The following is a 14100-nucleotide window of genomic DNA, read 5'->3' on the forward strand; positions in this document are numbered from 1 at the left end:
CTGTACCACATCTCTTTCACCAGACACTTGTTCTCCAAAAAAATCGAGGCACAAAGATGAAAGAACATATTCCCGCAAAGAGTCCCTCTATCTTTCCCCATTTAGGAACTAGAGGCCTGTCTGAGGGGCCATGTGTTCGCTTGTCATGGAATCACCTTTGCTGCCCTTCCTAAATCAGAGGACACGGGTCACATCTGTAGGAAGGCGGTGACCTGGGACACAGGAGATCTCTCCCCTTATGTGCAGAGGGGAGACAGCCTGTAGATTAGTGGCTAGAAAAGTAGATTCCTACTCTGTGTTAGAATAACATGGCCATGTGCTTGTTTTGCAAAAAGGACGTGTGCAGGAAGGGACTCATGGTCTCCCACTCAGTGCAAAGATTTTCCCACAATCCCCCTTCTGTCTCCAGTACAGGGCTTCACCCCCATCCTCAGCTACATTTGAAGAACCCCAGTCCACACTCTCCCTGGCTTTCTCAAATCCTAGGAGTGGGGATTTTGTTCCTGATAAGGAATTTCAACCGGTTTTCCTGTCTTCCGCCCCGACATGAGCATTGCCTCCAGGGGTGCCTGGGCTCCCTCGCCCTGGGCTTTGAGAGCTCAGCTTTGCCCCTAGACGCCGGCTGACTTCTCCCACGGTGAGTACTTGTGTTCAGCCCTTGCCGCTCTACCCTGTTCATATACTCTCCAGCTTCTTGAATTTTGTACAACTCTCTTGACCACTTTTGTTCCCTTTCCTGTGCTCTTTGTCTTTGTGGATTTTCACCTTTTAAAATTCCTTTACCCCCATTTTTGTTGAGCTCAGGAGGGAGCAAAAATAAACATTTGTTTCATCTACCGCATTTTCATCTTACAATTCTTTAAAATTTCCTTTCCTGATTCCCAAAATGATGAGTTCAGCACTTTGCCAAGAATATATGCTCTACCCAAAGCGTGCAGTTAGAACTGCTTTTTAACTAACCAGAGCAGAGGCAGGGCGATGACTTGAAGCTCTGTTTCCCCCTACGGGAAACTGTGTCCGCCTCGTGGTCGATCATCTCAATAAGGCAGTGGCTGTCAGGGCCCAAGCTTCTCATGTAGGCGTGAATTTAACCTCTGGCTGGTCACATACTCAATGTGTCCCCAGAGACGAGTCTTTCCCCCTTTATCTGTATGTTGATTAAAACGACACTTTCCCAAACGTTGTTAGGATGACGTGAAGTGACACAGCGCAGACTGGGAGCCCACCCTGGGTCAGGTTCCCCCTTGCTCTGCTCAGACCAGGAATAATTTGCCTTGGCAGCATTGCTGTGATTTGCTGCTCTCACCTGCTATTCAGCGCATACCCACTCCTGGGACCCAGAACTGGTTCCGTTTTGCAAGGCCTGCCTACTTTCCCTGCTGTGTGCTCTGCACCTGGTCCCAGCCCTGCGGAAATTGTTGTGAGCTGCCCTTTGTTGTGTGAGCGGAGTGCCCCATATCCCCTAACCAGACAGGCACCTCTAAAGACCTACTGTTTATCCAAATTGCTCCCGTTGGAATATTGGTCATGAATGGGATAATATCTTTGAAATGTTCCAATTTTCTTTAAAGAAAAGAAAAAGAAAACCAGTCCATCGACTCTGGTCCCCCAGCTCAGGTGCAGAGGTTGGGGCTCCTGGCTGTGTTTGAGGAATAAATGTCTGTGAGCACCAGCGGGGTTAGCGCAGCGAAACAAGGCAAAGCCCGGGGGAAAGGCACTCTGTGCGCTGCCACGGGCTGTCAGGCCCAGGAGGATTGTCTCTGTGACCGCAGAGGTGGGAGAAGCGACAGATGGTGGGACAGGGGTAGAATTTCTCCATGAAGACCGTGGGTAGGAGGAGAGACTGAGGAAACGAATCATGTTGGTCTCATGCAAGATGCAGCATCCCATCAGATCAAGCGCCTTCACTGGCACCTTATAACCAAGGCTCCTGGAGCTGGGAGAAGCAGCTGCCCTGCCCTCCCTGTTGCTTAGCAACAGCCTCTTTCTTATTCCCAGATGGTCCCCAGGGGTCGTTCTGAATTGGGGGGCAAGGAGAGGGAGGAAGGAGGTAAGATAACTACCTGGTCTCCATAACAATGAGACGCCTGGCTCCATCCTGCAAGGGACCTGACCTGCAAATGAATGAGATACTTAAGAAAATGTTTATTTTCCTCATTTGGGGTCTGTTCTGTGCTGACTCCGAGAATTAATGCTTACCTTTGCGAGGTGCAGGTTTGTGTTTCCATTTGTCTGGAGGAGGATTGGAGAATGAGAGGCACATCTGCGGCTCACACTGGCCCGGAGACCCACCGTGGCTCTTTGGGTCCCTGCTCTGAAATTGAAGATGAGAGCCCTTTTCCTGGATTGCCCTGTGTGAACCCGGTGCCTGCCCTGCAGTGGCCCTGACAACTCCCTTCCTGTCTGAACAGCCCAGGGGAGAGGGAGGGGAGGCGGAAGCACCCTAGGCCGCTCTGGAGTCTAAGGAAGGTTCCAGTGGCCATAGGGGAGTTCTCCAGCCACGGTTGCTCTGGAGGAGGCCCCTCTCCATCACCAGCTCCCTGGGTGTGCCCTGTGCTCAGCCTTTGTGGGACGCAGCTGCTAGGGCCCCCGGTCGCCCACTCTCTCTGCACTGGGCGTCTGCAGGCTGCATTCCTATGCTCCCCACACCCAGACTTGGGGCGATGTGCTGCTCAGGGGTGGGTGGGGGGAACCTGGGGTGGGAGGTTATTCCCCGGGTGGGGTAGGGATGCCAGGGAAGGTAGGTGGAGGACCACACAGTGGGGGATTGAGAAAGGAGGTAACTTTGGAGAGAGGGGAGAGCCTAGGGAGAGGGGGTAGGGACTGCTTGCCCACAGGGGACCTTCTGTGAAGGGAAAACGTCATATTTAGCACAAGCTTTGGAACTCTCTTCTTGTTCTTTTTCCCGTGGCACTGCTGTTCCCTAGAATAAGTCTCCTACAGTCAAACTTCATACGGGAAATGCCTCTATAAGTTCTTTTACTTACATCTACTCTATTCTTTTTGCTTTATCATAAAATTGATGATACTTACACAGGTTTGAAAACACAATTTCCTTTCCTCATGTAATTATCAAGTTTCTATTTCATCGTCTCTACGAAAACCAAAATGTATACCTTCTCCTGGTTTTCCTGTGTCAGAATCACTGGAATGTGGCCTCCAAACTACAGCCCAGCTCTGCAGCTTCTCCTGTTCTTTGAGTCACTTAGACTGGAGTGAAATCTGATACTTAATGTCATCTCGTGAGGTGCTGAGTGGAGACCGGCAAGAAGGTGAAGGTGAAGGGTGCCTGCATTCGCCCTCCAGCCCCGCGCGGCCCCCCCCAACCGCTACTCCACGAGTACAAAGTGACAGCTTACTAGGGGAACTGTTTTCTGATGCTCCAGTGGTGACTAGCGGTGAAATGAGTGAGGGTCCACAGAGGCCACTGGGACCGGGAGGAACCCAGACACCAGGACAGCTCAAGAGGGCGTAAGACACCAAGTATGAACCAGAGGGAGATGACCCTAAGGGCTGGGGTGGGAAGGAGGAAAGAAAGCAGATACTGGGCTGTGTTGATTTCCCAAGCCTTTGCTCAATGCCAAGTACGTGCCAAGTCCGTTCCATCCATCACCTCCCTACCCACTGCAGACCTTGAGTGACAGAAGCTAGGACCTTACCCCCAGTGAGGTGTTTGTGCCGCAGGGCTCCCTTCCCTTTACAGGGCTCTTCTGTAAAGTCTCGGCTACAGAGCTCTGCACTGAACTGGGACCAGGGTGGCAGAAATTGGCCAAGGGAACGTCAGGCCAGCCTGACCTGTGGTCACTGAGGAGCGTCACTGAGCAGGAGAAATTTTGGAAAGGGCTCCTCGGGGACCCCGGTGCCCCCATTCGGGAGCACCCAGCCTTCACGCATGCGTTTGGCTGGGACCCTCAGCCGGTACACACTGGTTCCAACACGGCTCCATAAACATATCCCTCGTAATTAGCCCTGGCGGCTCAACACCTCTGCTGTATCCGGCCCACTTACCTGCCACGCCTCCTCTTATTGGAACCGGTTCTAAGTAAACTGTGTTCTTTGAGAGCCGTTGCATACAGAGGAGTCGGCAGCCGGTCTGAGCTGACCCACAGACTCATAAAAACGAACAGAGCCCCGGGCCCCGTCACCTGGGCCATCCAAATTCTTGAAGCAAAGGTGCAAGGACTCGCTCACATCAAGGACCCGGCTGCTTTCCAGGGGACCAAGAAACTGAGCTTTTTTCTCTGTGTTCACGCTGGCAATCCATGAGGTAAGGGGAGAAATGCCACATTGCTCCTTTGGGGAGTTAATCAAAAAGGAGTGAATTCTGGTGGAAATTTAGCCTTCTTTTCCCCACCTCAAATCTAGACAGACTGTCCACCGTTCTCAGGGGATAAAAGTGTGGTTTTAACTCCCTTGCTTGATGGTCTGTATCTTTTGGTTGCACGTGGATGACGAGCCATGAGCTTCCTCCTGGCCACCCTTGGCCATTCCATAGCCCTGAGCATCATGCCTGGTTCCACCACCTTCTCCTCGTCGTGGTGGAGACAGACGTGCGTGGGCTTCTGTCCCTGATGGCTTCAGCTCCTGCAAGAGCAGAAGTCTCTCTGCCTTTGCCGTCATTCAGGTAGAGGGTAAGGGTGCTAGTGAGGTCCACTGTGGAAAACGCTGAAGGCTTGACTGGGTGGAATGTGTTAGTAAGACTCTTTGCTCACCTGCAGCAAAATGCCTTTCCTTCACTTGACGAAATGCTGCATGATTCCGAGTGAATGCATCTGGACTCCTCACTGTTTGTTCAGCTCCCTAAATACAGCTTTGACAGATGCTCTGCACAGTGAATGACAGCTGTTCCCTGTGTTCCACTTCGTACGAGCCCTAGAATGAACAGGCCTGGAGCCCCCTTCTCCAAACCTCCATGTCGTATAGATGCTACGCATAGTTGCTCAAAAGGTGTCTGTCTTTTGCGATTGGCAAGCTTTGGGAAAATTGTGTTTGCTTTTTTCTGTAGTTGGGCGAACAAAATAAAGCCAAGCATGGTGATGGGAAGGACACCATTGTCAACAAGGACTTACCCAGCCCACTGGCAGGTGCCCTTCAGTCATACACTTAGCTTGCATTGTCTTAATCTGCCCTGTTTTGTGAAAATGTATCCCTACGAAGTTAGCTTCAGTTTCTCAAAACACAGTGGAGTGGAGTGTCTGGGAAGGTGTGAACCATCAGAAAAGACTTTTTTGAATACATAAGGCACGAAGATGGCTTTTCTCCTGGGTAAGAAGGACATCACTTCAGCTCAGGTGCAGGGCTGAAGCGGCAAATCAGCACAGGGAGTAGATGATTTGTGAATGGTTCTTGGAGCTTTGATGTTGCTGGTGGCTTTGGTTTTCCATGACTTTTTTCCAAATACATAAGATGCTGTAATTGCCAAGAAACGCTCTGCAGAGTTGAGACTCAGGCATGTCTTTTTTCCTTTTCCCAGCAATTCGTGTTTTCTGTGCTGGGTTACAAATCTACCCTGGACCTTTTCACAGCTCAGTGATTTTCCAAGGATTCAGCTTTGATCACATGCTTTGCCTCTTACCTGGCATGTGGCTTCCGTGGAATCAATGCTTCTTAATTCCTCCACTTAGAGTTCTCACTGGGATCGCTTACATGTCCTGAGGTTGATTCAAATTTCACTCCTCCTGGATCTACAATTTAAGACGCTAATCACGACTACTGCGTTCTTCTCTTCACTATTGCCCTTTCCATTAATATTATTATTAGGCATACAGGTTTTTTTCCCCATTTGCCTTTCAACAAGCTTATAATGAGCACCCACTGTCTTCTGGGAACTCTTTGAAGTCCTGGGAAATTACTGAACAGCCCCCGTTCGCATGGAAGTTACAGTTTGGGAGGGTGGGTTGTGCACACAGAGGTAGACTGTTACACTCCAGTAGGATAAATGCCACAGTGTAGTCATGATATAATCATTGCCTGCACAGGAAGGACTGCCCAGTTTGCCTGTGGAAGGCCTCCTCGTGGAATTGTGAACCTCAGCTTGCTGGGTGGGCAGGATGGAGCCGCTGGAGACAGGAGGAAGGGCATTCCAGAGCGAGGGAACAGCATGTACAAAACCACAGAGGCATGAGAGAACATGGCGTATTCAGTGAATACTGAGCTGGCATGGCTGGGGTGGGGGGATGGGGAGGGGAGAAGAAGGACGGAGCTGTGAGGGGAGAGCTCACCATGAGGGACCTCGTGCGCGATGCCCAGGAGCGTGGCAGTATCTTGAAGGTAGTGGCAGGCCACGTGAGGTCATATTTACAATTTAGAAAGGCTGCTTTGTCTGCAAAGTGCAAAGTGGGTTGAGCTGGGGTATGACCATTGCCAGGAAACCAGTTAGGAAATTACTAAAAGGCAGAATACACGAGACCTAGGACAGACTGGCTGTGAGGATGAAGCATAGCCCTGACACGGGAAACTGAGGGTTGGCTGGTCTCATTCTGGAAATTTCCCCAAAGTCCAAACGATGAGCAAACTTTGAATGGAAAAGAGCATTTTCTCTACCCTGGGCCTCACGCACCCACCACGGCTTCCTGGGGCCAGAGAAATGAGTTAATGGGCCCGGATGTTACAGGAGGCCGCTGCTGTGTAGGGCAGAGGCCTGGCCTTGCAGGGGCCCCCTCCTCAGAAATGTAGCCTCCAGTCATTTGCTTTCCTCCATCATTGAAGTAAGTGCCTGCCTGTCTGCGGTGAAGGAGTATCTCTTTCTCCTTCTCTCCTTGATCATCCGGGCCTAGATGATGCGTCGCCCTGGATCTCTGCTGAGCCCCCGTGTCACCCCTTAGGAGGCAGGGCAGAAAATGTGTCTTTCCCGGCAGTGGAGCTTAAACTGGAGACAATATCAGAAAGAATAACAGAATTGCTGGGCTTTAGAGGCCCCGTCACCATTACTCTAAGTACCATTAATTGCCCCAAAGTATTCCTTACTCACACTGAGCAGGCACTGAGCTGAATCTTCCTTGTGGGTCATTCCTATGAGTAGGTGCTCTTTTCTTTTTTCTTTTTTTTTTTTAATATAGAATAATCTCTCTTTTTCTTTTCTTTTTTTTTATTGGCGTAAAATCACTTTACAATGTTGTGTTAGTTTCTGCTGTGCAATGAAGCGAGTCAGCTGCATACATACCTATATCCCCTCCCCCTTGGACCTCCTTCCCACCCGCCCCATCCCACCCATCTAGGTCGTCACAGAGCACCGAGCTGAGCTCCCTGTGCTATACAGCAGGTTCCCACTAGCTAGCTATTTTACACGTGGTAACGTATTTATGTCAAACCTAATCTCCCAATCCGTCCCACGCTCTCCTTCCTCCCTCTCTGTGTCCACATGTCCGTTCTCTACGTCTACGTCTCTATTCCTGCTCTGCAAATAGGTTCATCCATACTATTTTTCTAGATTCCACATACATGCATTAATATACGATGTTTGTTTTTCTCTTTCTGGCTTACTGCACTCTGTATGACAGACTCTAGGTCCATCCACGTCTCGAGTAGGTGCTCTTTTCAGCCCCATTTTGCAGGGAGGTAAAGATGACAGGGACAAAGGGAAGGGAACTTAAGTCCATGTCTCCTGAGTTTTTTCTAGTGGGCCACATAGAATAGGATGACGTTGATAAGACAATTACCCCTTGCTGGGGTCAGTGGAGAGGCTGCCATCTCAGGCCTGGTCACTCACTCCAGACCCACCCCAGGGCGAGGGGACAGCATCTGGGTCCACGTGACCCCTGTCCAGTCACAGCATCTGAGACGCTCTGGGCGGGTCCCACAGGCAGTGAACGGCAGAGCTGGGATTCAGACCCGTGTCTATCTGACCCCGGCATCCACCATATATCCCTCCTCCTTCCACTTGGCAGGCGGGTAACAGGTCCCGGATAGTGAGATCTCACAGTTCAGAGCATCTGGGAAAAGCAGCCCTCTGGGGTTTAGGTGAGGATAGACTCATGTCAGACTAGCCAATTTCGGGTGCCCCTGGGACTTTTCTCCCTGGACCTGAAGTAACTCCTGGGATCCAGACAGGACTCAAAGTGTTCCAGTTTCGTTTCTGTCAGGCCCGAGAAGAAGAATATGCCAGAATGTGTATCGTGTTGCAAGTTCAAGTCACAGCCGAATGAATTTATTGGCACAGAAATCAAAGTTTGCCCAATAATTAATTGAGGATAGTTGAATATATTAATTAGTTTTAAAGACTCTGCTTCCCACTGCCTCTTTTCCCCACATCAGCTCGGCATCTTCAGAGGTGGAGGTGATGGTGAGCCTGATAAGGGGGTCAGGAGACAGCTCCAAGGGACCATCCGTCTACCTTCATCTCAAGGTCAATAAGATCATTAAAATTTCATAGGTTGAGAAAAGAAAGTACAGGGCAGTGATGACTTAGGCTAAAGCCAAAAGTAAAGGAAAAAGGACCAGACCTTCCCAGTCTGTTCTGTCTCCTGGATTATATATGATTCATGCGTAATATTAGCTCTGTTCCAGACAGCAAGAGTGGTTGGCTTGATTATGTAGTTCATGATCTTCATGAGCAAGCAGGGAGTGTGTATGGAAATGGGAGAAACAAAACAGAATAAAAACAAACAACTTCAAAAAAAGAAAAAACATGAAAGAAAAATTCCTGGGGAGACATATAGGAGGTAGACCTAGAAAAGCCAACAATAAGCAAAAAATAACCTAAGGTCAAGGGGCTCAGAAAAGTCCATTCTCTGCTCCAGATGGAATGATCCTAAGCCATCCTCATCGGCTTTGTTATGAAGGATGTTCAGAGAACTTTCCCCATCCTCGCTGTTGCCTTCTCAGAATCCACGAGCAGACAAAGGGAGTGATGCCCTCACCCCTGAAACTCCCTGGTTATGTTTGAAAAACAACACAAAGAAACCAAGAATATTGCACACAATGGGCAACTTCAAGACTGCTGAGAATCCAAAGATGTTCTACCCCAAGTAGTTCCTTCTCGGAAACTCTAAGGGCTTTAGCTGCTCATGTAAAACCCAACCCAATACCATCCCGTTAAACAACAGAGCATTGAAATGAACTCTTTTTTTGGCAGATTTTTACAAGATTTTTATTTTATATTGGAGCAGTATAGTTGATTCACAATGTTGTGTTAGTTTCATGTGTGATTCAGTTGTACATATACTTGTATCTATTATTTTTCAGATTCTTTTCCATATAGGTTATTACAGAGTATTGAGTGGAGTTCCCTGTGCTATACAGTAGGTCCTTGTTAATTATTTTATATGTAGTAGTGTAGTATATGTAGCACAACTAATTTTAAACAATCATTCTAAGGGTTCATCAGAACCCTCGCTCACTCATCGTAGGAAAGAAGAAACTAAGGGCTAGAAGGGTCCAAGACCTTCCAGTGTCCCCAGGTAAAGCAGAAACCTGAATTCACCCAACAGGGCTTTAGACCTGTAACTCCTCACTCAAGGAAGCCTGTTGTTTTCTCCCTAAGTCGGTTCCCCAGTGTGCGGTCTGCCCCGGTGGGCATGTGTCTGCCCAGGTTCCGATCTGCAGTTATTCAGCCTTGTAAACATTCATAGAGGCAGGTCACCCACTTAGGCTTTAAGAGAACATTCTTTTTGAATCCTCTGAAATATACGAGCCAGAAATTTCCATGTATTCAGAATTTTCCAATGTCCATCCGTGGCCTTCCCTCTCTTCCAATTGCACAAACACCAATGTTTCTTAGCTCAGGTTCAGGAATTGCATCTACCAGGGGGTATCAATGTGCCACCGTATCCCCAGGCAGCAGATTTAAATAGGCAACACAACACGGTTGAAAGCAACAGGTTAATACGTCTTTGCAGCAGGAAGCACCACAGCTCTCTCAGGTGACTACCCTCGGGGAAGACTCATGCTTCGCTGCTCTTGACTAAACGCTCGGGAGCTTTTCTGACTCCATCCAGATCTGCCATTTGTCCTTGAGGAGCTTGACAGAGCTTGGAAACTATGAATAACTGTTGCTAGATTCTCACAGGCAAAGACTCCCCGAAATGTGGCCTTTTGGGGTCCGAGTCACTGATAAGATGTTGGGAGAGATAAGAGTAATCCCTGTCTTGTGCTGGAAGGCAATCAACCATGTCGGGGATCAGGAGATTCAGAGGATCTGAGGGGTTGGACTGCTGATGAACTGTGCATGGGGTGGAGAGGGCAGGAATCGGATTCAGAGAGGAGTCACAGGAGTGGTCAGGGGATCACCCAGAAGACCTCTGGGGAAGCCCACGCTGTGCTGGGCTTTCCAAAGGGGGGACCCTGTCCCTACCTTGCAGAAATTGCGGGCCCCTGGGAGGACAGACAGGTGGGAATGAGAGAGGCATGGGAGGGGCACATTCTACCCGATGGGGCTGGGCTCTCCCCTCCCACCCGGTCTGCTCCCAGAGTGGCCCCAGGGGGATGGGCCGGGGGGGGGGCAGTGTTGAGGAGAGAAGGCTCATCCCCTCTCCCAACTGCTCCATCCCCTTTGATGGAGAGACGAGGGCAGCTCTGAGAGATCCTAACTCACAGTGCTTACCTGGACCATTCCCAGCTTCCCTTTAGAGTCTGGGGCTCTTGTGCTCCTTTATCCAAAACCATTGTGAGTGAGAGCACAGGGTTTCCTTCAGGCAGTGCGGATGCTCACTGCTGTCAAGACACAGACAGGGTGAGGCCCCCTGGGGAAGGAGTCTAGCTGAGAAGTGGAGGGAACTGTGTCCAAGATTTGGATTTTATTCATCTTTTTATTAATACATGATTTCCTTTGGCCTGCGGTGCTATTTGCAGTTTTGGATTTCTACAGACAAGGATGCTTCTTTAAGGACCTGGTGGCAGTGAGGGGGGGGGGGGGGAGGGGAGGGAAGGGGGCCCAGGCCAGGCTTGTGCCTGGAGCCATGTAAGCAGAGAGATTCGTCACTCAGGACATGAAGTGGGCAAATTCCTTCCCAGGAGTTGACTCTAGTGACTCTAGTGAAGGGAAGCTGAGAAACAGGCTGTCATTTGAGAAGGTCGCGGAGGGATGTGGGCTAAAATTGCTCCCTAACGTGGGAGGGGCTGGTTTTCTCATACCTGCTGAAGGCAAGAGGAGAGTAGATTCAAATCTCAGCCTGAGGATGTGGGTTAGGTATCAGGGGGAATCTGGGTGCTGAGAGGCAGGAATGGGTTTCAGAGGGAAATGTTCCTTATACAGACAGGGAACCAGCGTCTGTCTCTCTGGGGGAGGGGTTCAGGGGCTGCCTGCCCACAGGCAGGGTGGACTTAGAGTCTTTTCCCACCCCAGGTCCTGGGAGGGAGCAACCATGAACCCCTCACTCTTGGTTTTGTGTTCTGGCAGCAGGGAGGCGAGTCCCCAGCGATCCCCCTGTCTTTGGTGGCTCGAAGGGGCAGGTATCTGATTCTTAGCTTAAGTGTGGACCCGGGACAGACACTTCCGGCCACCTCCCCTGGCTAAGCCTTTCTTCAGGCTGCCTGGAAGCTTCCTTCCTGCCCAGGCCCCAGAGACGTCCCCCAGAGGTACCATAACCCCTGGCAACCAAGGGGTCAAGGCCCCGTCTCTTCCAAGCATCCCCTCCTCTCCCTGCTGACTCTTTACTCGTACTCTTGTTCTGTCCCCACCCCCTGCCTGATTCCTGGTCCCCACCTGCAGCTACCAGACAGGGCAGCTTGGGGAAGCAGGCCTCTTTAATCCCCTTGGCCGCCTGCTTTGCTCGGGACAGAGCCTGGGCGGAACCTGGCGGTGCAGCAGGTCCTGTCTCTGCTGGCTTAGCCCTGTGGGTGAGGGGCCTCAGGGACTCCAGCAGCCAGACCGCAGGCAGGCCAAGTTCCCAAGACAGACACAGTCAACGCCATACATCTGGTGACTAGCGACCAGATGCTGAGCCATTTCCAGGCCTGGCTGTGACGGGGGATGGAGAGAAGGCACGACACCCACAGAAAGATGCTGGTTTTGCCTTTGCACTGTGGACGCTCCCTGGTCCCCACCCCGGAGTTAATGAGAGTAATCCCGGGCAGGGTGCACGGTGGGGCTGCAGCACGGGTGCGGGGAGGGCTGGGGAGGGGCGCAGTCACAGGAGCTTGGTCAGCTGGTCTCCAGGGTCCTGTGTGCATGGGGTCCAGTGGGCGGTGCCTTCACTTTTGTTCAGAGAGAAGCTTCTGGAATCCCTAACTTAGAACTAGCAAAGACACTTCTTGAGTTCTTTAAGCTGCCTCTTCCTGCATTTAAAAATTCATCCGTTTCTACATCTATTCACTCCACACAACGAAGCCTATGGAAGGTCAGTTAGTTATCACTTCTATTTTATTTTTTAAAAATTCTTTTTATTTTAATTTTTTAAATTGAAGTATAGGGGATTTACAATGTTGTGTAATTTCTGCTGTACAACAAAGTGATTCAGTTATACATATGTATACATTCGTGTTTCCATATTCTTTTCCATGATGGTTTATCCCAGGATATTGAATATAGTTCCCTGTGCTCTACAGTAGGACCTTGTTGTTTATCCATCCTGTATATAATAGGTTACATCTGCTGACCCTATTGCTTCTATTTTAAATAGTCAATATAGATAAGATTCTTCATTGGAAACCTGCTGTGCGTCATATCATCCTTTCCATCAGGAAGTTCTTCCTTGTGTCTAACTGAACTCCCTCTTGCTACGATTCCAGCTCACTTTTCTATAGTGTGTCACTCATTCTCCTGAACTCTCCCAAACGCTCCGTCATTTAATTTGTATGATGGCCTTGGGAGGTAGATATGTTATTATTGTCATCTGACAAATGGGAAGACTGCAGCCGGCTTTGTGCCCATGCTGGGGTGCAGGCAGGGCAGGTTTCCTAGGTCTGCCTGAAATGCTAAAACTCTCTGAGCAACGCCCTGGGTAGGAGCCAGCAGGTGAGCTTGGGAGGAGGCCGAGTTCGGCTCGCCTCCAGCCTGGGGGAGGACCTGCCCTCTCTCGTAGTGGCATTGCTTCCCCCCACCATCTTTAGCTCCTGGTGCCCTCTACTCACTGCCACTTGTCAAGGTCACCCCTTGTTGCCATGGCTTTCTCAGCCCTTATCACCATCTATAATTACCCTGTTTATTTGGTTCCTTTTTGTTATCTGTTCTGTTCTCTCCAACTCCCTGAATACCAATCTCGTTCCTGCTCTAGCCCCAGCTTGCAGCACGGAGCCGGGCATGTGATAGACTCTCAGTAAATATTTATTGACAGAAGGAAAACAAAGAAGGAACAAGCAAAGAAAGAGCAAGCAAGGAAGGAAAGAAAGAGGGAAACAGAGGAGGGCCTGTCTTTCCCCAAGGCCTTCCTGCCTTTCCTCCCTGACCCTAGACCAGAATTGATTCAATCTTTATGGAACTTCTGGTAGAAGGATCCAAGAAGACTTGGGTTCCCATCCCAGCTCTGCCTCATCTGAGCTATTTAACCTCTCCATACCTCAGTGCCCTTCCTTGTAAAATAGAGATAATTATACCTACTTCACAGGGTCGCTGTGAGGATTGAATGGACTAATTTCTGCAAAGCCCGCAACACAGTCTCTGGCGTGTGCAGACATGCAATAAGCCTTCAGCCTTTTTCCTCTGCATTGATTTCAACCCTTCCGCCCCAATCCTGTAAAGCAAAATCAAACCCTGCAGTGTTCCTCCAGCCACGTGTGAGAGGTGCTCTGCCTGGCTGGAACGGGGATCTTTTAGGGAACACACCGCCAGCCTTCCATCTGTGCCAAAAAAGTCACATTGGAAGGGATGCATTTTAATGAGTTTCTTCCAATAACTAAGTAGAAGGTGGACACATATCCCACCAGAGGAAGCTACAGTAGGCTGAATTCTAACTTTCTAGCTCTGGGAACATGGGTCAATAACTTGGCTTTTCTGATCTCTGATTTTCTCCTCTATACCCTGGGAATAATGATGATACTGTGTAAGTCATAGAGCAGCTGTAACTGTTGAGTTTACACATGGAGAGTGCCTAGAACATAAATGGTCGCTATTGTTGATCTATGGGTTAGAGGAAAAACTACCCTCACACTAAACTAGATTCAAGAAAGCTTGATAGAACTTTCTTTCTTTCTTTCTTTCTTTCTTTCTTTCTTTCTTTCTTTCTT

At 49.7% G+C, this 14100-nt stretch overlaps 1 protein-coding gene across 2 annotated transcripts in view; it reads left to right on the top strand.

The window, feature by feature from the left end:
* The first annotated feature begins 3652 nt into the window (after window positions 1-3652).
* KCNJ1 (potassium voltage-gated channel subfamily J member 1) overlaps window positions 3653-14100 on the top strand; it is a 30062-nt gene continuing 19614 nt past the window's right edge. Inside the window, exon 1 of one of the 2 annotated variants that reach the window (XM_029206953.1) lies at window positions 3653-4267. The gene's annotated coding sequence lies outside the window, so the exon portion shown is untranslated. The remainder of the gene's footprint in view (window positions 4268-14100) is intronic. The other variant, XM_029206952.1, reaches the window with a different exon arrangement.

The sequence above is a fragment of the Monodon monoceros genome, unplaced genomic scaffold, assembly GCF_005190385.1.
Source record: "Monodon monoceros isolate NGI ecotype Baffin Bay Population unplaced genomic scaffold, NGI_Narwhal_1 Super_Scaffold_7, whole genome shotgun sequence".
In the NCBI taxonomy this organism is placed as follows: domain Eukaryota; kingdom Metazoa; phylum Chordata; class Mammalia; order Artiodactyla; family Monodontidae; genus Monodon; species Monodon monoceros.